The sequence below is a fragment of the Macaca nemestrina genome, chromosome 8, assembly GCF_043159975.1.
Source record: "Macaca nemestrina isolate mMacNem1 chromosome 8, mMacNem.hap1, whole genome shotgun sequence".
NCBI classification, from domain to species: Eukaryota; Metazoa; Chordata; class Mammalia; order Primates; family Cercopithecidae; genus Macaca; species Macaca nemestrina.
Window position 1 is genome coordinate 55,127,327 of NC_092132.1, and position 27,079 is coordinate 55,154,405.

At 37.0% G+C, this 27,079-nt stretch overlaps 1 long non-coding RNA gene across 1 annotated transcript; it reads left to right on the forward strand.

Annotated features, from left to right (window-relative positions):
• Positions 1–643: 643 nt before the first annotated feature.
• On the forward strand, positions 644–25,360 carry LOC139355664 (uncharacterized). Its single transcript, XR_011606491.1, has 3 exons — positions 644–682; positions 8,187–8,578; positions 25,135–25,360. It is a non-coding gene; the product is annotated as an uncharacterized lncRNA (long non-coding RNA).
• Positions 25,361–27,079: the final 1,719 nt, after the last annotated feature.

Here is a 27,079-nt window from a genome sequence, read left to right on the forward strand (position 1 = left end):
AGACTTCAGTTTAAACATATTACTTTCATTAATTAAAGAAAAGAATACCCAGTATCTCACATAGCTAGCTGCAAAATGCTGTAAAGATAGCAGAAGCTCAATAGAGATATTAATTAATCCAGTCAGCTAATGGTGATATCCTAACTACAAAAGCTGTATCCAAGATTATAGAGTTCTTAACTGGCCTCTCTGTCTTCAGTCTCACTGAAGTTCCACCCTCTAGACTGGAAAATAATCTTTCCAAAGATGAAATTTCTACTATGACACTCTATTTTTTAAGTGTTTAATGGCCCGCAAGTAAGTTCCAACTTCCTTAGCATGTCTTCATCACATGGCCCTTTATGATTTGGCTGTTATGTATCTAGACAGCCTTAGATCCTGATACTTCCACACTCATTCCCTACACTCCCAGAATGCTGGACAACCAGCAATTCCTTGAGTATACCTCGTAGTGCTGTTTCATGCCTTGATCTCTATAGCAGCCACCGTTGATACCCACCCATATCCTTTCAGCACCCACCATTTCTGTGAACCTCCAACTACTGACTTTCACCTGCAACTCTTTACTAAGGGCTTTCTCAAGTGACCAGAGCCAACGAGGCCCACACCTGTGGAAAATCTAAAATGGAGAAGAATTAACATCCATAGGAAGCAGCTCTCAACCAAAGAATGACTGGAACTGGTGAGCAACCCCAAGTCATAGCCACACTTTTCCCCAGGGTGCTCCCAAAGAACTGAGAGATCCAGTTGCTCACAGAAGTAATCTGCCAGAAAAGATACTCTTTACAGTCATTCTTCCCTTCCTTATCTCACTTCCCACTCCCCTACTACTGCTTCCTCCCAAGTAAACTGCTGTACTCAACTCTTTGCCTCAGAATGTGCTTCTAAAGAGAATCTTGTCCAAGATAGTCCCTTTACAAGTATCGTTCCCACTTCTGGAGAATATTTTTCCTTTCCTTCAAACCTACTTGGGAATTCTTCACCATCCTTTAAAGCAAACCTTCTTATAATTTAATGTCATACAAATCACCAGAGATCTTATTAAAATAGAGATCCTGATTTGGTATGTCTTGAATGGCATCTGAGATTCTGAAGTTCTAACAGGCTTCCAGAAAATGTGAATACCGCTAGTTTGAAAACCACACTTTGTGAGCAGCAAATATTTAAGACACAGTTCAAAAACCTGCTTCTTTGGGAGTCTTCCCGAAAACTTTTTCATTCTATCGTGATGATTAATTTTTCTTTTTTTCCTATGTTTATTACCATGTGTGGTAATTCTTTATTTACAGGTCTATCTTCATGAGTTTATTCCTTTAAGATGAGGATTGTCTTTTTCTTATCCATGTATCCACAATCACAAGCATATAGCCTGACATATTGCCATACCTGAGATATGTTTGTGAACTGGCAAAATTAATGAACAAACTATAATTTTATGGCATGCTTCACCAAAAATTTTATATGTACACATATTGCGTTCTGACACATTCAACTAATTCAGTCAACTGTGTTATAGATATAAATTGTATAAAGTCTTCAGATTTCTGGTCTATTTTTTACATTAAATCATAGACTTCGGGACTTCTGAACAATGGGACAGATTGTAGAATTTCTGCTGTAGAGATATTTAATAGGCTATGTCAACATCAGCCTAAAATGGTTTAGTTAACTGTTATCTAAAGGTCAGGAAAAGTATCAATCACTAGAATCCCTTCTTTGTATTCATATTTAAAATCTGTGGAGAATTCTTTGCAAGTTAGTCATTCATTGGGTTTAGGGAAGTGGAGAAGGTTGTGGCAGTGTGTGTGTGTGTGTGTGTGTGTGTGTGTGTGTTTAGGCACATGCATGCATTTTTGGGGTGGGAGATATATTACAGCAGAAATCACAAGAACATCCTAAGAGGAAGTACTTTATGGACCTGCCACAAATTGCTTGCAAATGTCTCTTACCTGCCACAAATTGCTTGCAAATGTCATTGCCCTCAGAAACTCAGGATTCAACTTCTTGTTTATTTTAGTTGCTTCCTTCTTAAGAAAAATTCAGTGTAAGGTGGTGAAACTAAATCTATCAAGGGAATAGTCTATATGGTATCCTTAGATGGACAACTAATGGAAATAGCATCTGCTCTTTCTACTTTAAGATGCAAGAACAGAAACTAGCGTGTTTTCAGCATATCATGTTCTGAACTAGATAATAGCACTGATAATGAACTAAAGTAAAGTGATATGTGGAGCCCACAGTGTTGACTGGAAGTCAGCTCCTATCTCATTCCAACCTCATTCTCTTACCATTAGAAATCAACCTTGAGCATGTTAGAAAGATGTTCTCATGACAAGGAAAATGGCAACTGAAAGCTCTTGACATTTTTTTTTTTTTTTTTTTTTTTTTTTTTTTTTTGAGAGGGAGTTTTGCTCTGTTGCCCAGGCTGGAGTGCAGTGGTCCGATCTCCGCTCACTGCAAGCTCCGCCTCCCGGGTTTACGCCATTCTCCTGCCTCAGCCTCCCGGGTAGCTGGGACTACAGGCGCCCGCCACTTCGCCCAGCTAGTTTTTTGTATTTTTTAGTAGAGACGGGGTTTCAGCATGTTAGCCAGGATGGTCTCAATCTCCTGACCTTGTGATCCACGCGTCTCGGCCTACCAAAGTGCTGAGATTACAGGCTTGAGCCACCGCGCCCGGCCAAAGCTCTTGACATATTAAGATTTGACTAGATCAGAACTTGAATAACATTTTGCACTTTATTTGCATCTACCACATTGCATTTAGTTCTTACTGTCTCGGTCCATGTTTCCAATTAGGTTAGTCAAGTCCTTGAGAGCAGGAATCAATTTAATTCAGGTTTTTATTCCTAGAACATTGCTTGACCTATTGCAGACATTCAATTATCACTGTTAAGTTAATGAATCAATGAATGAATGGATCAATGAATAAATTATAGCCACATCATAATTGTTAAAAGAACACTGAACAGTGGATTAAAGCTTTGGTAGTCCAGAGAGCTAGGGAGGAGTCACAGTTTCTCAAAGATTTTACTAATTCAAAAGGGTGTATTTAGCATTAAAACAACAAAGAGATATAATGTAGAACCCAATAAGATGGCTCTAAACAAAGACTAATAATAACAAGGACTGGTGAGAATGTAAGAACTAGAACTCTCATGCATTGCTGGTGGGAATGTGAAATGCTACATTTACTCAAAAATTATTATTTACTATATAACCCAGTAATTTCACTCTTAGATCTATACTCAAGAAAAATGAGAATCTATGTCCAGACAAAGACTTGTGCATGAATGTTTGTAACAACATCATTCATAATAGCCAAAATTTGGAGACTACTCAAATGTCTCTGAACTTGTGAATGGAGAAGCAAAATATGGTATAGCCGTATGAACAGATATATTCAACCATAGAAAGAACAGACTTACAGATAGATGCTACATTTACAAATTTTACCAAATGTGAATTTTTCCAACAGAACTGTTGTTACTCAGTATTTTGTTATCCTGAGAATTTCCATAGACTGCTTTAACTATCTATTGAACACTTCCCACACAATCTTGTTATTACTTATAGTTCTAGTTTTGCCCTTTTAAAAAGGGATATTTATGTTTTTATGATTAATATTAAAGTAAATTTACCAATACATGTTATAAAACTGTAGTTCAACTCAGAAATTCTTGTCCCCTCACCTTCATCCTGAGTTCACTGTCTTATTGCTAAAGCACAAACTTTAATAGTTCTTTTACTTCAGGTCTGTGGACAATAAATTGTATTATTCTTTTTGTGTGTGAAAAATGCTTTTATTTTGCCATCACATTTGAATAACAGTGTAGGTCAGGATGTGCAGAAATCGGAACCTTTGTGTACTGTTGGTAGGAAAGTAAAATGATGTAGCCACTATGGAAAACAGTATGGCAGTTTCCCAGAAAACTAAAAATAGAATTACCATATGATCCAGCAATTCTGTTTCTGGGTATATAACTAAAATATTTGAAAGTAGTGTCTGGAGATTGATTGCATACCAATGTGAATGTACTTTACACTCCTGACTTAAAATGGTTAAGTTGGTAAATTATATGTTACATATATTTTGCCACAATCAAAAATAAAAATAAAGGAAATGAGGGAAAAAAGAATGAAGAGGATTGAAACACATGGCAGGAAATTGAGGAATCATAAATAGGAAAAGAAAAAGAGATAGCATCTGAAAATCTATTCTTTCACAAACTGCCATTGAGGGAGACTTTCTGAGCATAAAAGCATTGAAGGAAAATGCAAATCTAAAGATCAACAAACTCAGCCACCTAAAATGTAACACATTTGAAGATCAAAACCTTGGATAAAATGAAGAGGCAACTATTAAATGGAGAAAGATATTTTTTTTAAATGTGATCCACAAGGAAATAATATCCTTAATATTTAAGTAGCTAATAATAATAGATAACATTTATGGAGCATATACTATGTGCCAGGTAGTGTTGTGAGCACCTAATATATTTTATCTCATTACTCCTCACAACTACTCTGAGACATAGTCATATCTGTTATTACCCATTTTAAAGATGAGAACTGAGGCACAGAGTCACTCTGCAACTTGCCCATTGGTGTCCCATAGAAGTGACAGAGTCAGCATGTAGCTCAGAAAATCGATGCTACAGAGCCTATGATTCTAAGCACTAAACTCTGTTAAGAAAAAATAGAAATACTCCAAAAATAAAAGACAATGATATGAATAGGTAATACTCTAGGAAAGAAAGAAGTGATCAAAACTATAACCATGTTCAACTCATGAGTCATCAGAAAAACACAAATTAAAATAATGTTACCATTATTTACCTTTCAGGTTAACAAAGTTTTCTTCCAATTATAACACTCATTGAGTGCAAGGCTACAAAGAGACAGATTGTTGAAGAAAGTGAAAAAGGTTGGAAATTGGTAAGATAAGGTTTCCAAACAAAACAGACGAGAAAAAAAAAATGATGTGGAGGTAGGGGAGGAGAAAAGTAAACAAGTAAGAGTTCAAGCAAGGGAGAAAGACTCTGCCATTTCTCCTTTTGCTTCCATTTCCATAAGAGTGCATACGCCCATAAAATAATCTGTCTAGCCTGTCATTACAGGCAGAACACAGTTTATTGTGGAGCTGACAAAAAGTAAGAGTCAACTCTAGGATATTTGACTGAGGTCCATCCAGGTGGAGCACTGGTCATCCTCATGGCAAATAAAAGCAATTTTTCTCCTTTGTGACTCTGTCTTAATCAACTGTCAGCCAACCCAGAACTAGTGTTTGCCACCTCTGCCCTTTCTGCCTTCTCTGCCCCTAGTCTTTATTTCTGCTCACACCTGAGTTTGGTGTAATCAAGCCTCTACTCTAAACTTCACACTCTGCTGGTTTCAGGGGACTTGGAGGACAAAGAAGGGAATGCTATGTGCATTCACTACAACAGGTTTCCAGGCTCTTCCCTTTGGCTTCATTCCTGTCATTTTTCAATAACTTCCCAGTTACACTATGATCCACTGCACACTCTTCTCCCCAACAGATGCTAAAAAGGCTTCCTAATTTGTAGTCGGTCTTCCTCTGTTTCTTCCCTGAAGAACTGAAGATATTCAAAGAGCAGAAGTGTTCATATTCCACCATATCGAACATTTTGAGAAGGTTTGAAGTGTGATAAAGTATTTTTTTCAATAATATAAAACCAGGTTGTCAATAAGGAAGCAATCATTTTAAGTATTTCATCCTTTCTTAGCCTGAACTTAAATTCAGCTATGATTTTTACACTAGCTATGATTATTTAGGCAACCTTTTTAAAAAATATTTATTATCTACTATTTGCCTAGTATAGTCTGGACCCTGAAAATACAGCAATCATAAAATAAAGTCTCAGCCTTCAAGAGATTTCAGTGGTTGAAAATGTACAATAAGCAGAGCAACAATAATTTTTTTTAGTCCACAAAATAGAAGTGCTTTAAAGAAAATATAATACAGGAGGTAAGAAGGAATTCATTTAGACAGGATGACCTGAATGCCTAGAAAGTCTCGGCCTTGAGAATTTCTGGAGTTTCCAGAGCAGGAAAGAGCTAGGATAATCAAGGAACTGGAAGAAGTCAGGGTGGCTCTGGTCCAGTGAAGGAAAGAGAGACTGGAGAAGATGAGATCAGAAGAGTGAGCAGAGGCCAAATGAAGTAAAGTTTAGGGCCACACTGAAGAGCGTGGACTTTATTCTGATTGTGATAACAAACCCCTGAGGGTTGAAAGGAAGTGACACAATTTTCCTGGAAATATGAGGATATACAAAATGTTTTCCTAAATTTTCTCCCATCTCAAACCTTGACATGGTTCTCCCATCATGCTGGGAATAAGATTAATCTGAGGTCAATAATTCAAGGCCCAAAGAAGCCCTCTCACACTGAAAGATGACTCTCAAGTATCCACATAATATTTAAAGTTTCAATAATAGAAACTGATTTATATCATTTTCAGAGATTCATACAGTGATGCAACTATTAGGTCACAATACACTATTTAAGTCATTAATAAATTAGTGTCCACTAACTTGTCAATTTGCATAGAAGAAATAGGTGAATTGGGGAGTGAGGGAGAATATTCAAAAGAAGAAACTCCCTCAGAATGGCAGTCCGTTATTAGAACATCTAGATGGGAGAACTTAGAAGTACTGATCCTAGGACAAGGGAACACCTCAGACAGGAGAAGAGAGGACAGATGGCAGACAGAAAGGCACTGAGGACAAGCTTAAAATATCTGCATGAGAAAAAAAAGCAGTCTTCCTAAAAGTCAGGACTATACTTTCAGTAGAAACTATTCATATGTTGAGCAATCACAGAGCTCTTACAGGTGACCCTTTTTGGCAATAGCTGCCCAGAAATCAGACTGAGGAAACCAGAAATTTTTATCTCATCTTTCTCACTGATGCAGGGAAAACAAAATCAGGAAAGCGTCACTCTCCTACCAGTTGTAACTTCCATGCAATTTAGTCAAAAACTAGCTGGTATCATCAAAACTGTGAAAACAGAAATATCAACATGTTCAAAGCAGATAAACTGCCCCTTCTTCCAGTTTCAATCTCAGAAACCTAAGCCAGGATTTCCTTTCCATGAGTGGGTATTTAAAGATACCTTGCTAAAGAGCTTAATAGTACCAAAGGCATATTGACTTAAAAATCTGAGGAGTTTTTCTCAAATGCTTAAAAATAAATCTTCATATTTGTTCAGGTAGTCCTCTAAATAACCTTGGAAAATAAGTGACATTTTCCTCTGAACTTTCAAACAAAAGAAATTACAAAATCTAAATGTCTTTTGTTGTTGTTTTATCAGAAGGCTAGCCCTGGACTCTTTGATAACCATTGTATATTTTTTCATTTGTTTGCTTTGTCTCTCCCATTTCATTATAAACTCCTCAAGGACAGGAGCTGTTTCCTTTTATAGCTCCCCGGAGTACACAGTGGACACTCATTAAATGCTGTTGACTGACTGGCTATCTGACACACACAAACACAGAATGAAAATAATTGACACCATTCTTACAGAAAAGGATTAAGGAGACATAAATTTGACATGTCACATTGTTGATACCTACCCTGTGTCATTCACAGATTAAGTAGAGTTTTGATCTTTAGGGTGGCTCCACAAATCCCAAATAACATTCCTTTTAAAAAATCAGTTTGTCATGGCCAGTAAGCATTGGACTGACCTGGATAAGATGTGGCCAAATTTAGACCCCATAGATGGATCTGAATGTTGTAAAATATTTGATGTTTTGTTTCCAAATTTCAAAGGCAGACACTTCACATTGAGACTTTTGCAGATGCTTTCCTCTGCTCACCCTTGTGAGCTGAGATGAATCTTCCTGTGGATTTATCTTCCCTTAGGCATTTTGGCATTATTGAAGTGGAATATGCATGTGTTGCTATGGTCAATATGTTCTGATTTTAACAACCAAGGCCATTTCTTTTTTATTTCTATATCTTTTACTCTGTGGATGCCTCATGATTATGAATCATAATGATGAAGTTGTATTTGATCATATTTATATGCATTTATATTTTGAAATGATGGTGCCCATTTTTCTTATTCAGTGATGATAAAATAGTTGATTGAAAGCAAGTGTGTAAGAATGCTTAATTTGCATATTATCTCAATGCCATAAATGTTATTTCACTTTCCTTTCCAAGGATCCTCCCTCATGACAGGAAAGAGTTTGAGAGAAGTTCCTGCCGAGCAGCATTTCCGAATGAGAAGCCAATAATATCTACAAATAATCAGGTCATCTGAATCCTGCAAGGAAACCTCTGTGGGACTATATCATCTAACAAGCATCTGAAATTCTGATTTACTATTCTTGTTCTGAAGGAATTCCAGCTCTTCAGAAAGACACTCTGTAAGAAAGCAGAAGTCTGATTCAGATGTGGGGGCTTCTTGCCAAGGATATCTTCAGTTGAACAGATAAGAGATTACATGTAAACTACCTTAAATCTCAAAGAAGACACAGCAAACTGTAACTTTCCTACTAGGATAAAAGATCTCTTTCACTTTTGAGACTGAAAAAAAATGACTTCTTTAACTGGTAAGAAACCCTCACGGAGGTTAATGCTGTTGATATCAAGTGAAACTGTAATCTCTTTGCCTGTCTGTGGCAAGGAGAAATCAGCAGGAATTCAGAGGGAATTTCAGGTCTTTCTGGAGAGTAAGAAGGCTGAAAGAAATCCCAAGCCCTCTTTTATTTGCATCTATTAGCCTCCCAACGAATAGCCCATACAGTGGTGAAAAAAAGGAGTATTCCTTCTTTCTCAAACAAATATTGTCAGGCACAGTGCTAGGTGCTAAGGTTTTACTGGTGAACAAGACACTCTCATCTCTGTCTGCATAGGGCGTGTGTATGTGTTAGAAGGGAAGATGGACTTCAAGGATGCTTTTATCACATAGCCTCCTCTGTGACATCCAATAAGTCTTGCTGGGAAAAAAAAAAAAAAAAAAGATTAAGCTATGACCTGAAAGATGAGAAGCAAAGGGCCAAAACAGGAGAGAAGAGTGTTTAAGAAGGGGTTACGGCCACAAAGTCAGAAAAGTTTAAAGGCCCTTTATATATCAAACTAAGTAACATTGGCCCTTCCTTGGAGGTACCTATCTTTTTTCTCCCCAACATAACCTCATAAAGTATTCTAAGCACTTTACAAGACTAACTTACTTAATCTTCAAACAAACCTGTGACATAAGAACCATCTATAATGATTTTTCAGATGGGAAAATCAAGACAGAGAGAGGCTAAGCAACTTGCTTATAAGGTAGAGCAAGTCAAGGTAGAAACAGACATTCAATCCTATGCTGTCTGCTTTTAAGTCTCTGCTCTTCATCACTATAGTAAACAATCTCTCTATCTACTTCCAAGATAGGATGGTTTGGGGACTTTGAGCCCAGACCTAGAAATCAAGATTTGTTTGAGTAATGACTGAAAATAGTTAACCATTATAAATAAATTACCCAATTACACTTATTTTTAAAAGAAAATTCTACCATTAAATTCACTTTTAGATATTCTAGGTCCAAGTGTATAATAATATGTACATTCCACATATTAGCTTATTGAACTCTCAAGAAAACAACACTATGAGGTAGGCATTATCCTCACTTTACAGATTTTAAAAATTGAGAATCAAAGAGATTAAGAAATCTCCCAGTGATTACACTTTTGTAAGTAGTAGAACTGGGAGTCAAACCATGTTGGCCTGAACATTAAAATCTAGATTTTTTAAAATTATAATGATTATAAACTAACCCAAAAAAGTTTATGTAAGAATTAGACCTTCAAGAGTGACCGTTGTATTTTATAGATTCTGGAAAATACAGATCTTTTAAAACCATCTATTAACTACAAAACCTGGCCCATCCTATTAAATTATAAACGTGATGCAAGCATTAGGAAACTCACCAGGATACTATTTTCCTACATGCTGACTTCAACCCATGTCAGAATTCAGGGTTTTATGGATTCAGATAGTAGAGGTGTCAGGGAAAAGGGAACCTTTCCAAATACAGGTAAAATAGCTACCTGAGGAATTAAGAAAACTAGATGCAAGTGCTTACCGGAGAAGAATCTGCAGATGCATGTAAGAAATGTAGGTGCCGATCTGAGCTTATGGGAAAAAGGTAACCCAGAGGAAGAGGAACTCTGAAGGATGAATCAATATCCCTGTATCAATCAGAAGTATATTTAAAACTCTTAAAATGAAGAAAGGTAATAGCTGCTTAATCCTTCCATAAAAATTTTAGGAGATTTATCCTATACAAACCCTCCGAAAAAAAAAAAAAAAAGTGGCCGGGCGCGGTGGCTCAAGCCTGTAATCCCAGCACTTTGGGAGGCCGAGACGGGCGGATCACGAGGTCAGGAGATCGAGACCATCCTGGCTAACACGGTGAAACCCTGTCTCTACTAAAAAATACAAAAAACTAGCCGGGCGCGGTGGCGGGCGCCTGTAGTCCCAACTACTCGGGAGGCTGAGGCAGGAGAATGGCGTGAACCCGGGAGGCGGAGCTTGCAGTGAGCTGAGATCCGGCCACTGCACTCCAGCCTGGGCGGCAGAGCGAGACTCTGTCTCAAAAATAAATAAATAAATAAATAAATAAATAAATAAATAAATAAATAAATAAAATAAAAAGCATGTTGCTATGTTTGGACATGGTTGGTTTGGCTCCACCAAAACTCATGTGGAAGTCTGATCCCTAGTATGGCAGTGTTGGGAGGTGGGACCTTGTGGGAGTGGTTTGGGTCACGGGAGCAGATTCCTGATAAATGGCTTGGTGCTCTTCTCACAGTAGTGAGCAAGTTCTTGCTCTCCTGAGATTGGATTCGCTCTCTCAAGAATAGATTGGTTCCCATGAAAGTGGGTTGTTATAAAGCCAGGATTTCTTCTCTTTGCACGTCAGCGGCTTCCCCTTTGACTTACTCTTCCATGTTGGGACACAGTATGAATGCTCCTGCCAGAAGCCAGGGCTGTGCCCTTGAACTTCTGAGTCCACAGAACTGGGAGATAGATAAGTCTCTTTTCTTATAAATTATCCAGTCCTGAATCCAGAGGCGGTGGCACATGCCTATAGTTCCAGCTACTTGAAATAGAAAGATCACTTGACCCCAGTAGTTCATGACCAGCCCAGCCAACATAGTGAGACTCTGCCTCAAGTAAAAAAAAAGAAAAAATATAGAGAAATAAAGAAATTACCCAGTCTCAAGTATTTTTTACAGCAATACAAAATAAACTAAAACACTTACAGAAAAAAAAATCTTTAAAGTTTTTTTGCTTGTTTGTTTGTGTTTTTAGACAGGGTCTTGCTGTATCACCCAGGCTGGAATGCAGTGGTGCGAATAAGGCTCATTGTAGCCTGAAGCCACTGCGTTCAGGTGATCCTCCTGCCTCAGCCTCCTGTGTAGCTGGGACCACAGGCACACCACCAGGCCTGACTCATTTTTTGAGTTTTTGTAGAGACAGCCCTGTTGCCCAGGCTTCCCTAGGCTCAAGCAATCCTCCCACCTCAGCCTCCTAAAGTGCTAGGATTTACAGGCATGAGTCAGCACACTCAGTCATTTTTTTTTTTAATTTTAGAAGTTTAAAAATATATTAATGTATTTAGCTACTAACATTTTGTCACATTTATTTTTTAAGATAAAATATTCCATTATTTGTATAAAATTGATTTATGTTTACAATAAAAAATTAAATAATGCTGAAAAGAACAATAGTTAAAATTTTAAAGTAATTCTAAATTCCATTACACAGAAATGACTGTCAGTTATTTGGTGAATGTTCAAGTTATCATTCAGTGTATATATTCAAATAATTTATAGTAAGATAAACAGAATGAGAATCTTTTATGAAAACAAAATCATACATAAATTCTAATGTATTAAATTTTATTTAAATTAAATAATAAAACTGAAAGGATTGTTGATTTGCAAACAAGTGTTTTTCTCACTACAAAAGTATTATTTCTTAAGAATTTCTCTAAAGTTAAAAGAGTGAATGAGATTGCAATAATAATAAAAGTTTGCAGTTATGGCTTTTATACTCGTGTTTCATTTTACATATTATAACATGAAGGCTTTAGCACTCCCATACATTCTCTAATCTCCCAAAATGTACTTGCACTGCTATCATTACATTATTTAAGTATATAATATGCCCATTGTGCTCTATAGTCCTAATGCCAATAGTTGTGTACCCTTAGGTTAACATTTATTTATTTATTTATTTATTTATTTATTATACTTTAAGTTCTGGGATACGTGTGCAGAACGTGAAGGTTTGTTACATAGGTACACATGTGCCATGGTGGTTTGCTGCACCCATCAACCAGTCATCTACATTAGGTATTTCTCCTAATGCTATCCCTCCCCTTGTCCCCACCACCCAACACGCCCTGATGTATGATGTTCCCCTTCCTGTGCTCATATGTTCTCATTGTTCAGCTCCCACTTATGAGTGAGAACATGTGGTGTTTGGTTTCCTGTTCCTGTATTAGTTTGCTGACAGTGATGGTTTCCAGCTTCATCCATGTCCCTGCAAAGGACATGAACTCATTCTTTTTTATGGCTGCATAGTATTCCATGGTATATATGTGCCATATTTTCTTCATCCAGTCTATCATTAATGGACATTTGGGTTGGTTCCAAGTCTTTGCTATTGTGAATAGTGCCACGATAAACATACATGTGCATGTGTCTTTACAGTAGAATGATTTATAATTATTTGGGTATATACCCAGTAATGGGATTGCTGGGTCAAATGGTATTTCCGGTTCTAGATCCTTGAGGAAGGGCCACACTGTCTTCCACAATGGGTGAACTAATGTACATTCCCACCAACACTGAAAGAGTGTTCCTAATTCTCCACATCCTCTACAGCATCTTTTGTTTCCTGACTTTTTAAAGATCCAATTCTAACGGGCATGAGATATATCTCATTGTGGTTTTGATTTTCATTTCTCTAATGACCAGTGATGATGAGCTTTTTTTCATGTGTTTGTTGGCTGCATACATTTCTTCTTTTGAAAGGTGTCTGTCCGTATCCTTTGCCCAGTTTTTATGGGGTTGTTAGTTTTCTTTTCTTGTAAATTTGTTTAAGTTCCTTATAGTTTCTGGATATTAGCTCTTTGCCAGATGGATAGATTGCAAAAATTTTCTCCCATTCTGTAGGTTGTCTGTTAGCTCTGATAGTTTCTTTTGCTGTGCTGAAGCTCTTTGGTTTAATTAGTTACCATTTGTCAATTTTGGGTTTGTTGCAATTGCTTTTGGTGTTTTAGTCATTAAGTCTTTGCCCATGCCTATGTCCTGAATGGTACTGCCTCAGTTTTCTTCTAGGGCTTTTGTGGTTTTTAGGTCTTATGTTTAACTCTTTAATCCATCTTGGGTTAATTTTTGTATAAGGTGTAAGGAAGGGGTCCAGTTTCAGTATTCTGCATGTAGCTAGCCAGTTTTCCCAACATCATTTATTAAATAAGGAATCCTTTCCCCATTGCTTGTTTTTGTCAGGTGTGTCAAGTATCAGATGGCTGTAGATGTGTGGTGATATTTCTGAGACTTCTGTTCCATTGGTCTATATATCTGTTTTGGTACCAGTACCATGTTGTTTTGGTTGCTGTAGCCTTGTGGTATAGTTAACATGATGCCTCCAGCTTTGTTCTTTTTGCTTAGGATTGTCCTGACTATATGGGTTCTTTTTTGGTTCCATATGAAATTTAAAGTAGTTTTTTCTAATTCTGTGAATAAAGTCAATGTTAGCTTAATGGGAATAGCATTGAATCTATAAATTACTTTGGGCAGTATGGCCATTTTCACGATATTTATTCTTCCTATCCATGAGCATGGAGTGTTTTTTCCATTTGTTTGTGTCCTCTCTTATTTCCTTGAGCAGTGGTTTGTAGTTCTTCTTGAAGAAGTCCTTCACATCCCTTGTAAGTTGGATTCCTAGGTATTTCACTCTCTTTGTAGCAATTTTGAATGGGAGTTGACTCATGATTTGGCTCTCTGTCTGTTACTGCTGTATATGAATGCTTGTGATTTTTGCACATTGATTTTGTATCCTGAGACTTTGGTGAAGTTGCTTATCAGCTTAAGGATATTTTGGACTGAGACAATGGGGTTTTCTAAATATACAATCATGTCATCTGCAAACAGAGACAATTTGACTTCCTCTCTTCCTATTTGAATACTCTTTATTTCTTTCTGTTGCCTGATTGTCCTGGCCAGAACTTCCAATACTGTGTTGAATAGGAGTGGTGAGATAGGGCATCCTTGTCTTGTGCGGGTTTTCAAGGCGAACGCTTCCAGCGTTTGCCCATTAGTGTGATATCAGCTGTGGGTTTCTCATAAATCGCTCTTGTTATTTTGAGATACGTTTCATCAGCACCTAGTTTATTGAGAATTTTTCACATGAAGGGTTGTTGAATTTTATCGAATGGCTTTTCTGCATCTATTGAGATAACCATGTGGTTTTTGTCATTGGTTCTGTTTATGTGATGGATTACGTTTTTTGATTTGTGCATTTTGAACCAGCCTTGCATCCCAGGTGTGAAGCTGACTTGATCGTGGCAGATAAGCTTTTTGATGTGCTGCTGGATTCAGTTTGCCAGTATTTTATTGAGGATTTTCGCATCGATGTTTATCAGGGATATTGGACTGAAATTTTCTTGTGTGTGTGTGTGTCTCTGCCAGGTTTGGTATCAAGATGATGCTGGCCTCATAAAATGAGTTAGGAAGGAGTCCCTCTTTTTCTGTTGTTTGGAATAGTTTCAGAAAGAATGGTATCAGCTCCTCTTTGTACCTCTGGTAGAATTTGGCTGTGAATCTGTCTGGTCCTGCACTTTTTTTGGTTAGTAGGCTATTAATGACTGCCTCAATTTCAGAATCTGTTATTGGTCTATTCAGAGATTCGACTTATTCCTGGTTTAGTATTGGGAGGGTGTATGTGTCCAGGAATTTATCCATTTCTTCTAGAGTTTCTAGTTTATTTGTGTAGAGGTGTTTATAGTATTCTCAGATGGTAGTTTGTATTTCTGTGGAATCAGTGGTGATGTCCCCTTTATCACTTTTTATTGTGTCTATCTGATTCTTTTCTCTTTTCTTCTTTATTAGTCTGGCTAGCAGTCTATCTATTTTGTTAATCTTTTCAAAAAACTAGCTCCTGGATTCACGTATTTTTTGAAGAGTTGTTTTTTTTGTTTTGTTTTGTTTTTGTTTTTTTGTCTCTATCTCCTTCAGCTCTGCTCTTAGTTATTTCTTGTCTTCTGTTAGCTTTTGAATTTGTTTGCTCTTGTTTCTCTAGTTATTTTGTGATGTTAGGGTGTCAATTTAGATATTTCCTGCTTTTTCCTGTGGGAATACAGTGCTATAAGTTTCCCTCTAAACACTGCTTTTGCTGTGTCCCAGAGATTCTGGTACGTTGTATCTTTGCTCTCATCTGTTTCCAAGAATTTATTTATTTCTGCCTTAATTTAGTTATTTACCCAGTAATCATTGAGGAGCAGGTTGTCCGGTTTCCATGTAGTTGTGTAGTTTTGAGTGAGTCTATTAATCCCGAGTTCTAATTTGACTGCACTGTGTTCTGAGAGATGGTTTGTTATCATTTCTGTTCTTTTACATTTGCTGAGGAGTGCTTTACTTCCAACTATGTGGTCAGTTTTGGAATAAGTGTGATGTGGTGCTGACAAGAATGTATATTCTGTTGATTTGGGGTGAAGAATTCTGTAGATGTCTATTAGGTCTGCCTGGTCCAGAGCTGAGTTCAAGTCCAGAATATCTTTGTTAATTTTCTGTCTCGATCTGTCTAATATTGACAGTGGGATGTTAAAGTCTCCCACTATTATTGTTTGGGAGTCTAAGTCTCTTTTTAGGTCTCTAAGAACTTGCTTTATGGATCTGGGTGCTCCTGTATTGGGTGCATATATATTTAGGATAGTTAGCTCTTCTTGTTGCATTGATACCTTTAGCATTATGTAATGCTCTTCTTTGTCTTTTCTGATCTTTGTTGGTTTAAAGTCTATTTTTTAAATTTTCTTTTTAATTCTCAGCAAGACAAGTTACTTCTGTATAGAAGGGTATGCCCTTACAGATGGAACAATGGCAAGCACACATTTGGACAAAGGAGGAGAAGTGGTTCTTAGCCCTGACTCATGTGGCCCCTGCTACTCTGTCGTTCCCCTATTGGCTAGGATTAGACTGCACAGGTTCAACTAATTCCAATTAGCTAATTTAAAGAGAATGATGTGGTGAGTGCTTTGGTGAGAGTCAGGGCAGAGCAGGTAGCAGGTAAATTGAATGAGTTAGGGTGGAGCAGGTGATCAGAATGAGTTAGGGTGGAGCACGTAATCGAAAAAGTTTGCCTTACGAGAAAGTTAGTTTTAAAAGTAGAAGGCAAAGAAATAAACACATTGACATATTAATTCTTTGAAAAGAAATTTAGAACTCCTATCTAACAATCCCTGCCCTTGTCTTTTCATACAGCTTTCCTTTAAACTTTTTAATGCATGTTTTGGCTTAGTTGTTTTGCTGGATTTTCCAAAAGAAGAAGCTTCTCTGGATAAGGTGCAGGATAATTAACGGAGGTTTTAGTAAGTGACATTTTTAGGAGCCTCAGCATCTACTTATGGATGCATGGTATGACACAGCACTTGACAAAAATAAGTACACCTATTACGGCTGTGAGGGAAATAAGAATAAAGGCTATTATTCCTTTCCATTTACCAAACTACCTTGTTTTAGCCATCATGTAAAGGGGTCATTTACCCCTGAGTTGCTGGCTACCTCATTGGATATAGCAGTCAGACCTTGCAATACCTTTGTTATACTTCTATTAGGGGCCATGTCGTCTGTGATGAAGGTGTAACATTGAGTTTTAATCATGACACAAACTCCTCTTTCTGCTAAATCAGAGACTAGGATTGCAACCCCTGCTTTTCATGTTTTCCATTTGCTTGTAAATATTCCTCCATCCCTTTATTTTGAGCCTATGTGTGTCTTTGCACATGAGATGGGTCTCCCTAATACAGCACACTGATGGATCTTGACTCTTTATCCAATTTGCCAGTCTGTGTCTTTTGATTGCAGTATTTAGCCTGCTTACATTGAAGGTTAAAAAGGTTATGTGTGAATTTGTTCCTGTCATTATGATGCTAGCTGGTTATTTTGCCCATTAGTTGATGCAGTTTCTTCCTAGTATCAATGGTCTTTATATTTTGGTATGTTTTTGCGGTAGCTGGTACCGGTTTTTCCTTTCCATATTTAGTGCTTCCTTTAGGCGTTCTTGCAAGGCAGGCCAGGTGGTGGCAAAATCCCTCAGCATTTGCTTGTCTGTAAAGGATTTTATTTCTCCTTCACTTATGAAGCTTAGTTTGGCTGGATATGAAATTCTGGGTTAAAAATTCTTTTCTTTAAGAATGTTGAATATTGGCCCCCATTCTCTTCTGGCTTGTAGGATTTCTGCAGAGAGATCCGCTGTTAGTCTGATGGGCTTCCCTTTGTGAGTAACCTGATTTTTCTCTCTGGCCGCCCTTAACATTTTTTCCTTCATTTCAACCTTGGTGAATCTGAACATAATGTGTCTTGGGGTTGCTCTTCTCGAGGAGTATCTTTGTGGTGTTCTCTGTATTTCCTGAATTTGAATATTGGCCTGTCTTGCTATACTGTGGAAGTTCTCCTGGATAATATCCTGAAGAGTGTTTTCCAACTTGATCCCATTCTCCCTGTCATTTTCAGGTACACCAATCAAACGTACATTTGGTCTTTTCACATAGTCCCATATTTTTTTGGAGGATTTGTTCATTCCTTTTCATTCTTTTTTCTCTAATCTTGTCTTCATGCTTCATTTCATTAAGTTGATCTTCAATGTCTGATATCCTTTCTTCTGCTTGATCACTTTGGCTGTTGATACTTGTGTATGCTTCATGAAATTCTCGTGCTGTGTTTTTTCAGCTCCATCAGGTCACTTATGTTCTTCCCTAAACCTGTTATTCAGTCAGCAGTTCCTGTAATCCTTTTATCAATGTTCCTAGCTTCCTTGCATTGGGTTAGAACATACTTCTTCAGCTCAGAGGAGTTTGTTATTACCCACCTTCTGAAGCCTACTTCTGTCAATTTGTCAAACTCATTCTCCATCCAGTTTTGATCTCTTGTGACCCTTTTGAGAAGAGACATTCTGGTTTTTGGAATTTTCAGCCTTTTTGTGCTGGTTTTCCCCCATCTTTGTGGGTTTATCTACCATTGGTCTTTGATGTTAGTAACCTTTGGATGGGGTTTTTGCATGGGTTTACCTACTGTTGGTCTTTGATGTTGGTAACCTTTGGATGGGGTTTTTGTGTGGGCATTCTTTTTGTTGATGTTGATGTTATTGCTTTCTGTTTGTTAGTTTTCCTTCTAACAGGCCCCTCTGCTGCAGGTTTGCTGAAGTTTGCTGGAGGTCCACTCCAGACCCTGTTTCCCTGGGTATCGCCAGTGGAGGCTACAGAACAGCAAAGATTGTTGCCTGCTCCTTCCTCTGGAAGCTTCGTCTCAGAGGGGCACCTGCCAGATGCCAGCTGGAGCTCTCCTATGTGAGGTGTCTGTTGACCCCTGCTGGGAGATGTCTCCCCATCAGGAGGCACAGGGGTCCAGGACCTACTTGAGGAGGAAGTCTGTCCCTTAGCAGAGCTCAAGTGCTGTGCTGGAGATCTGCTGCTCTCTTCAGAGCTGGAAGGCAGGAACATTTAAGTTGGCTAAAGCTGCGCCCACAGCCACCCTTTCCCCCAGGTGCTCTGTCCCCAGGAGATGGGAGTTTTATCTATAAGCCCCTGACTAGGGCTGCTGCCTTTCTTTCAGAGATGCCCTGCCCAGACAGGAGGATTCTAGAGAGGCAGTCTGGCTACAGGGGCTTTGCCACCCTGAGGCAGGTTCCACACCCTGTTCAAACTTCCTGGTGGCTTTGTTTACACTGTGAGAGGAAAACCACCAACTCAAACCTCAGTAATGGTGGATGCCCCTCCCCCCACCAAGCTTGAGCATCCCAGGTCGACTTCAGACTACTGTGCTGGCAGCAAGAATTTCAAGCCAGTGGATCTTAGTTTGTTGGACTCTGTGGGGGTGGGATCCACTGAGCAGGACCACTCAGCTCCCTGGCTTCAGCCCCCTTTCCAGGGAAATGAATGGTTCTCTCTTGCTGGCCTTCTAGGTGCCACTGCAGTGTGAAAAGAAAACTCCCTGCAGCTAGCTCAGTGTCTGCCCAAACGCCCACCCAGTTTTGTGCTTGAAACCCAGGATGCTGTAGGCACCTGAAGGATCTCCTGGTCTGTGGGTTACGAAGACCACTGGAAAAGTGTAGTATCTGGGCCAGATAGCACTGTCCATCTCAGCACAGTCCCTCACAGTTTCCCTCGGCTAAAGGAGGGAGTTTCATGACCCCTTGCACTTCCCGAGTTAGGTGTTACCCTACCCTGCTTCTGCTCACCCCCCATGGGCTATACTCACTGTCTAACCAGTACCAATGAGATGAACTGCATACCTCAGTTGGAAATGCAGAAATTACCCACCTTCTGCATTGGTCTTGCTGGGAGCTGCTGACCGGAGCTGTTCCTATTTGGCCATCTTGCCCAAGAATCCCAGGTCAATATTTAAACAGATCTAATGTTCATCACCAGCTATTTTTCCATGATATATTCATTCTTAAGGTTAATTGTATTTCATTGCTTGACTTTATGTTTAAACACATTTTCTCTCAGATAGTCTCATTAGCTCTATATTATTTAATATCTTTTATATATCTTAATACCTGTCAAGTGCTTCTATATTGAACAATATTTTGGCTGGTCATCATATTTCTGGATCACTTGGTGGAATACTATATTCAGCACCCTACCCTCCCAACACAAGAAAACTATCAATTAACAATTATATATCCAGTACAACTATCTTTCAGACTGAAACTGAGAAAGTTTCACACTGCAAACCCTCACCACAGGATATTCTAAAAAATTTGTCTCTGATAGAAGGAAAATCGTCCCCTACTGGAACTGTGAGATACAGAAATGAATAGTAATAAACAAAGAAACAAATGTGTAGAATATGTGTGTAAAGCTAATTAAAATGTAAAGGTATAAAAGAGTGATATAGCAAAATAAATAAAAAATATTAGATAATAATATCTTGTAAATCAGGAGGAGATTGATGTGAAATAAAGTGTTATACAAACCCCTGTATTGTTTAGGATGAGGGTAAAATATTGTTTAAATTTAGACCTTGTTTTGTTAAGCATGCATGTTGAAATTTTTAAAGTAACCATCAACATATTATAAAAGGGCTATACAACCTCAAAACTGATAGAGGGGAAATCAATAAATTCAAAATAAAGCAAGAGAAAACCAGAGAGGGAAGAAAGTAAATAAACAAGATGGCAGAAATAAATCAAAGTATATCAGTAATGACAATCAGTAAAGGTAGAATACTTTCCAGAAAAGACAAACATTTTTAAAACTGAATTTTAAAAAATCGGCTATACGATGTATGAAAGAGAGCTAAAAACAAAGACACATTAGAAGCAGAATTCTGTGTAATGGTAAGTGAAATAAACTGTTACTATATTAACATTTTAATGCAAAGCATGTTATTAGAAATAAAGTTAATTTACATGTTTTGATAATGTTTTCAATTTAAAGAAAAATGTAATAATTCTAAACTTGAATGCCCATATATTATAACCCAAAAATACATATTGCAAATATTAACCAAATTCAAGTAGAAATGGAAAAATTTGCTATCATACCTCTGTTAATAGTTATTAGATCAAAAGCTCTGTAAAGATATAGAAGATTTGAAAAACACAATTAAAAACTTAGTGTATGTGTGTGCACATGTTGTTGGGGAAATATAATTCAAACAACAAAAATCTTAGGCCGGGCTCAATGGCTCACGCCTATAATCCCAGCGTTTTGAGAAGCTGAAGCTAAAGGATTGGCAGGAGTTCAAGACAGGCCTGGGCAACATAATAAGACCTTGTTTCTACAAAAAATAAAAATAAAATAAAAATTAGCCAAGTGTGGTGGTGCATGCCTGCAATCCTACCTACTCATGAGGCTAAGACAAGAGGATCCCTTGAACCCAGGAGCTAGAGACTGCAGTGAGCTCTGAATCGCACACTCTACTCCAGCCTGGGCAACAGGAACGAAACAAGAAAATAAGAAAAAAGAACAAAATCTTCTCCCAACTCAGACGTCCTCTTCACAAAAGTCGTAGGAAAAGAAAATGTTGTATTATGGAATAAGTATTAAGCCAGAATGTGATGCACATCACAGGCAATCCATGAAGACTGTGCAAAGACAGAAATCTCGCCCCTTATATAGGCAAGCAGATACAACCCATTACATACATGTTTACGAGATAATAACTAGTTCTCAAGTGAGAGGACTTGATAGCACCATCAGTCACACATAGCTCATCCTAACTTTACCTGGTAAGTAGGGTGACCATCTGTGTTAGCTAATTGCCTTGATCCAGAGCAGAGGTTTGGGGGAGGTTGGGGAATTTCTCATATATTTTTGACAAGAGGTGGTTTTGCAAATTGGAACAAGACACCCACTGACACTCCTACCTTCCCAAGAAAATGAGAGATAAGGGTGCTATCTCCCTTAATGTTAACATTTCAAATAGATGGCCCAGGTCCTTAAGAAAGAAAGACATTCTTAAAGCTGATGAAATCCCTATCTAGTCTTCAAAAGGATTTATGGACATTTCAGACAAATAAGAAAGTACTTTAAGTTTTAGTTAATCACTTCATTACATTTTCTAAGGTTAATGCTGGCAGAAAAAGGAGGGGAGAGAAATCTCTTCACTTATTTTCAGTTGGGAGAATGAAGCTTCTTATTTTTAGATTATATTTGTCTTTAAAATGCAGAAGACTGTGAACAACAATTAAAGAATAACCCATACTTTTCAAGACACATGGACGATTTGTTTTTTAAAATTGACCTCGTACCAGATGAGCAAACCTCAACAAACTTCAAAAAAATAGTTATCCAGTCCACAATCTCCAATAAAATTGCAATTAAGCTAGAAATCAAGAATCTATTTAAACATATCAATCCTAATGTCTAAATTAACTAATTGGTCAAAAAAGAAATCATAATGAAAGATTTAAAATGCCGTATATCAAAACTTGTATGGTGAAGTTAAAATGCTTCTAGGTCAGGAATTTATAGCTTTAAAAATCCTTGCATTATAAAAATGTAGTCCTGAAAACAGATAAATACCCCATTTAAGAAATCAGAAAAAGTAATTGAATAAAGTTAAATGGATGACAAAAATAATAAACATAAAAACAGAAAATAATGAACTATAAGACAAAGATACAATACAGAATACTAACAAAGCAAAAAAACAGTTTGATAACACTAATAATGTTGACAAAAGTCAAGGATGATTTAAAAAAAAGAAGACACAAATAAACATAATTAATAATGGAAAGTATCCATATTTTCTGATATTGCAGAGATTAAATACATAATAAAGTAGCATTAACAACTTTATACCAATAACTTTAAAACTGAACTTAAATATGAATTCCTAGAAACATATAACTGGCCAAAAATTGCTGTCAAAAGAAATCTAAAATTTGAATAATTCTATAACTATAGATAAGTGGAATCCAAAGTCAAAGCATTTCCCACAAAGGGAATACAAATCTGAGATTATTTAACCAACAAATTCTATGAGGTTATATAACTTACATCTTATAAAACCATTACAGAAATAGAAAAGAAAAAAAAACACCTGACCAAATTCATTTTATGAGACTAGCATAACCTTGATACAAAAATTTGACAAGGAGAGCACAAGAAAGAAAAAGTAGTCACGAGGAAAGTTACAAAATAAAGCATTAGTGAAATGAATCCAACAATATAAAAGGATAATACATCATGATCAAAATGAGTTTTTCCCAAAAGTGTAAAGTTATAAAATCAATTAGTGTCACGCACCACATGAATGGATTACGGCAGAAAAATATCACATAATTATTTCAATTGGTGCAGAAAAATCCTTCAACAGAATTCAACATATATTCATTAAAAACAAAAGAAAAAAATCTTATTAATCATCAGGGAAAGTAAAACTAAGCCAACCATTTTATTAGATTTCAGAAAACTTAAAGCTAGAGAACATTAAGTGTAGGAAACAATACCTAGCATTTGCAGATGCAAGTGGCAAAATGCAATTTAGTATCATGTCGTGATGTCAAAGATGCACCACCATACCACCTAGCAATCCCCCTCCCAGCGTGTATCTTAGAAAAATTCTTGAACAATTGCACCAGAAGACAGATAAATAATATTTATAGCAGCATTTTTGAAATCAAAATAATAAAATAATACTCATGGAAATACCCATCGATTATAGAATGAATACAAAGTTTTGGTATACTCTTACATGAAATACTCTAGATCAGTATAAATGAATGCATTTCAGACATACATATCAAAATAGAGTCTCAGGGACATAATGCTGCATTCAAAAAGCAAATCACAGAAGAATAAATAGAGCATAATTCTATTTATGTAAATTTCAAAAACACAAAATCAAATATTATTTAGAAATACAAACATATAAGGTAGAGATTTGGAATTGAAGGACACACAGAGAAATTCAAGTGTACTGATAGTGTTCTATTTCTTAAACTGGTTGTTAATACCTAGATATTGATCTTACTGCTATTTTTTATCTTATTCAAATATTTTTACTCTCTTTATATATTCAATATTTAATAAATTAATTAAAAATACATCAAGTGAAAAAAAGGGAATCAATTTTTTCCCTGCTCCAATGTGGTATAATTGCAAGTCAGTATCAGAATGCTGGTGTCGAGATTTTCTTCTTCATAACAAGTGACTCCTGAAGAATTCAGTTCTGCACAACACACAATTTGTAGGCATAAAGATGAGATGGCTGCAGAGTATGCACAATTTATTGTCATCCTTTGAAGATCAATGTGCTACTTAACCACATTGTTAAGTAAGAAAAAGATGCACATGCAATAGTTTGTACATTTCTAAATGTCCTGCCTGTCTCATTCACTTTTGCTAATCTTCCTATCTTATGCAACTTATTCTGTACAATGTATTTCTCATCTTTTTTTCTCTACCTCAAATGTCCAAGGACATATGGACAAAATGGTGAAATTCATCTTCAAATCAATATACAATCCTAAAAAATAACCTGAAGGTATTGCAGTAGTCTCATATTTCATGTTGCTAGTAAATTTTCTGCTTCCCATATTTTTGTGCCAGTAATATTTAAAGATTTGGGACAAGTGAGCCATAAAATAAGAAACTGTCCACTAGAAGAAATTTATTTTTAATCATTCAAATTAGCACAATAATTTCATTACTATTAAAGCAATAAACACAGGGTGACACAAAGCTTTCACCTAAAGTCATATAATCTATGAGAAAATAGCACCTTTTTGTTAAAATTCAGTTTCATATTTTAATGTAGTATTGATAGAGTAACTCTTAGGTTTTTACCAATAAATTAATCCCATTTAAAATATTTTCTACCTCGGATACTTACTTATATTTTCTATATAAATATCAGTATAAAATATTCTATGTAGTACCAATTTGGGGGTCTCTCAAAGTTTAAAGTGGTATGTTTTTCTCTTCCTACAAATTTGGTTAGGATTTATCCATTTCCAAGATATCCATCAAAATTTTAAAACATGAGAGCCTGTAAATGAAGAGTATGGTGGCAACCAGAATGGGTGGGATACAGAAAGAGAGAAACCATTCCCTACAACTTTAGTAAAGAAGTCTAAGTATTGCTTTTGAAAATTAAAATGATAACATAAATCTTCAAAGCAAAGATCTCACAATAATTAGATAATTTTCTTAGGAGTGTAATGGGAAGAGGTTATTGCGGGTATGGCTAATCTAGGAAGTCTCGCTGGAAGACAAGATATGAAAGCTGGACATAAAAGAATGGGTATGATGTGGATAGATAAGGAAACATTTATGTTCAGAAATTTAAGCAGAGAATGAAGACAGAGAAGCAAAAAGATATTTAAAGAAGACAATGAGTAGAAGAGTATAGTAATTGTATGTCTGTCTTTGCTTTCACAGGAGAAGGAGAAAATAATGTGACTACCTCTGGCCAAAGCACTGAATTCCACTTCAAGACCCACCTTTTCCCTCAGCTACAATGACTGGCACTGTTTTATAAAGTGGTTGCTTTATCCGCCTGGGATCTGGCATAAGGACAGTGATGATCAGAGGCCCAGCTGAGCCTCAAGCACACATAACATGCATTTTCAACTCCAAGTCCCTGAGATTTGGGAGCTGCCTATTAAGAAGCACAACCTATTCTATCCTGACTATTTCACAGAGGGAACAGTTAAAAGAATAATAAGACATTATTTCAAATAAGGAAATTATGGAGAAGTTGAAATGCCAGCCTAATATATTTGAAGTTTATTAAATAAAAAGTCAGTAGGAAATCATTGAAGGTTTGTGAGGAGGGAAAGAAATTAGTCAATGGAGAGTTTTAAAATCAGTATGGTCACAGCAGTAGGACAAATTAAAGAAGGAAAGAACAGAGATATGAAGACTAGTTAACAGTCCATTGCAACATCCCAGTGAAAAATCCTAAGTTCTCTGAACAGAGAACGATTGAAAATTGAAGAAGAGAGTGGAACAGTGAGAAATGAATCTAGCATTTCAAGCCTGAGTACATGGGAGAAATGTAGTACTATAAATAACAGATAAAGAATAGCGCAATTAAAAGGACTATTTCTGCTGATAATAGTATCATTTTCTTAAATTTGTTCTGAAAAAAATTATTTTAGATATGTCAGGTTCGGGGTGACAGACAGTGAGTCAGATATGTCAATGTATCCAACAGGAAAGTAGAGATACGGAAATACAGAAAAGTTCAAAAGTCAATGGTAAAGAATTGGACCTGGTAGCCATCTGCATACGGGCTGGCTTAGGTAGCTGTCTAGAAGTGGTGATGTTATCCAAGATAGAAACTGCACTGAGCTGAGATCTGGCCACTGCACTCCAGCCTGGGCGACAGAGCGAGACTCCATCTCAAAAAAAGAAAAAAAAAGAAACTGCACAATGAGAAGTTGTTTCTGGGTTGTATCCATCAGGGTTTAGTGTAGAAAACAGAATTTACAGATGAGGAACTGCTCTTTCCACCCTGAATTAAGGGCACTGCTGCCAACATCACATCTGGGGCATTCAGAGGGATGGAGTTCAGAGCACCTGATGCCAGAACGCTTGTCTGCTGGAGCTGCTTTTCTGCCCACATCACTAATAAAAAAGAATCACCTCCATTTTCCAAATAGTTCATGAATGCATTTCATTGGCACAACCTTAATCACATCCAGGACCCTAGCCACAAAATGTCTTTAAAACATAGTGTTTAGACTAACAGCCCCTATAATATTATGTGAATGGTGGAAGAGTGTTGGAACATACAAAGGAGATACAAATAGATGCTGATTGCAAGTAGACAATGCAAAGTCCCCATGGGACATCAAAGTAGAGAAATCTAACATCCCTTAAGTAAATTAAAAATGAAATTCTGGGACCTTAGATAAAGATCAGGATATATCAATATTTAGATCGGGGTGTCCAAGCTTTTGACTTCCCTGGACCACTTTGAAAAAATTGTCTTGGACCACACATAAACTACACTAACACTAACGATAGCTGACAATAAAAAAAAAAAAATCACAAAAAAATCATAATGTTTTAAGAAAATTTACAAATTTCTATTGGGCAGCATTCAAAGCCATCCTGGGCCGCATGCAGCCCACAGGTCGCGGGTTGGACACGCGGGTTGGATAAATTGAAGCCATGGAACTAATTGAGATTGTCTAGAGGGAGGATTTAGATCATTTGAGGTGTTAAATCCCCGTCCTGGTGACCACAGCATTTAAAAAGAAAAGCTTTGTTTAAAAGGCAGGAAGAAAAAGCTGCATCAAGGGAAATCTGCTCCATATCAGGCTTTAGTAGCACATTTCTGACAAGGAATTTCCTAATACTGTACTTAAAATGCCAT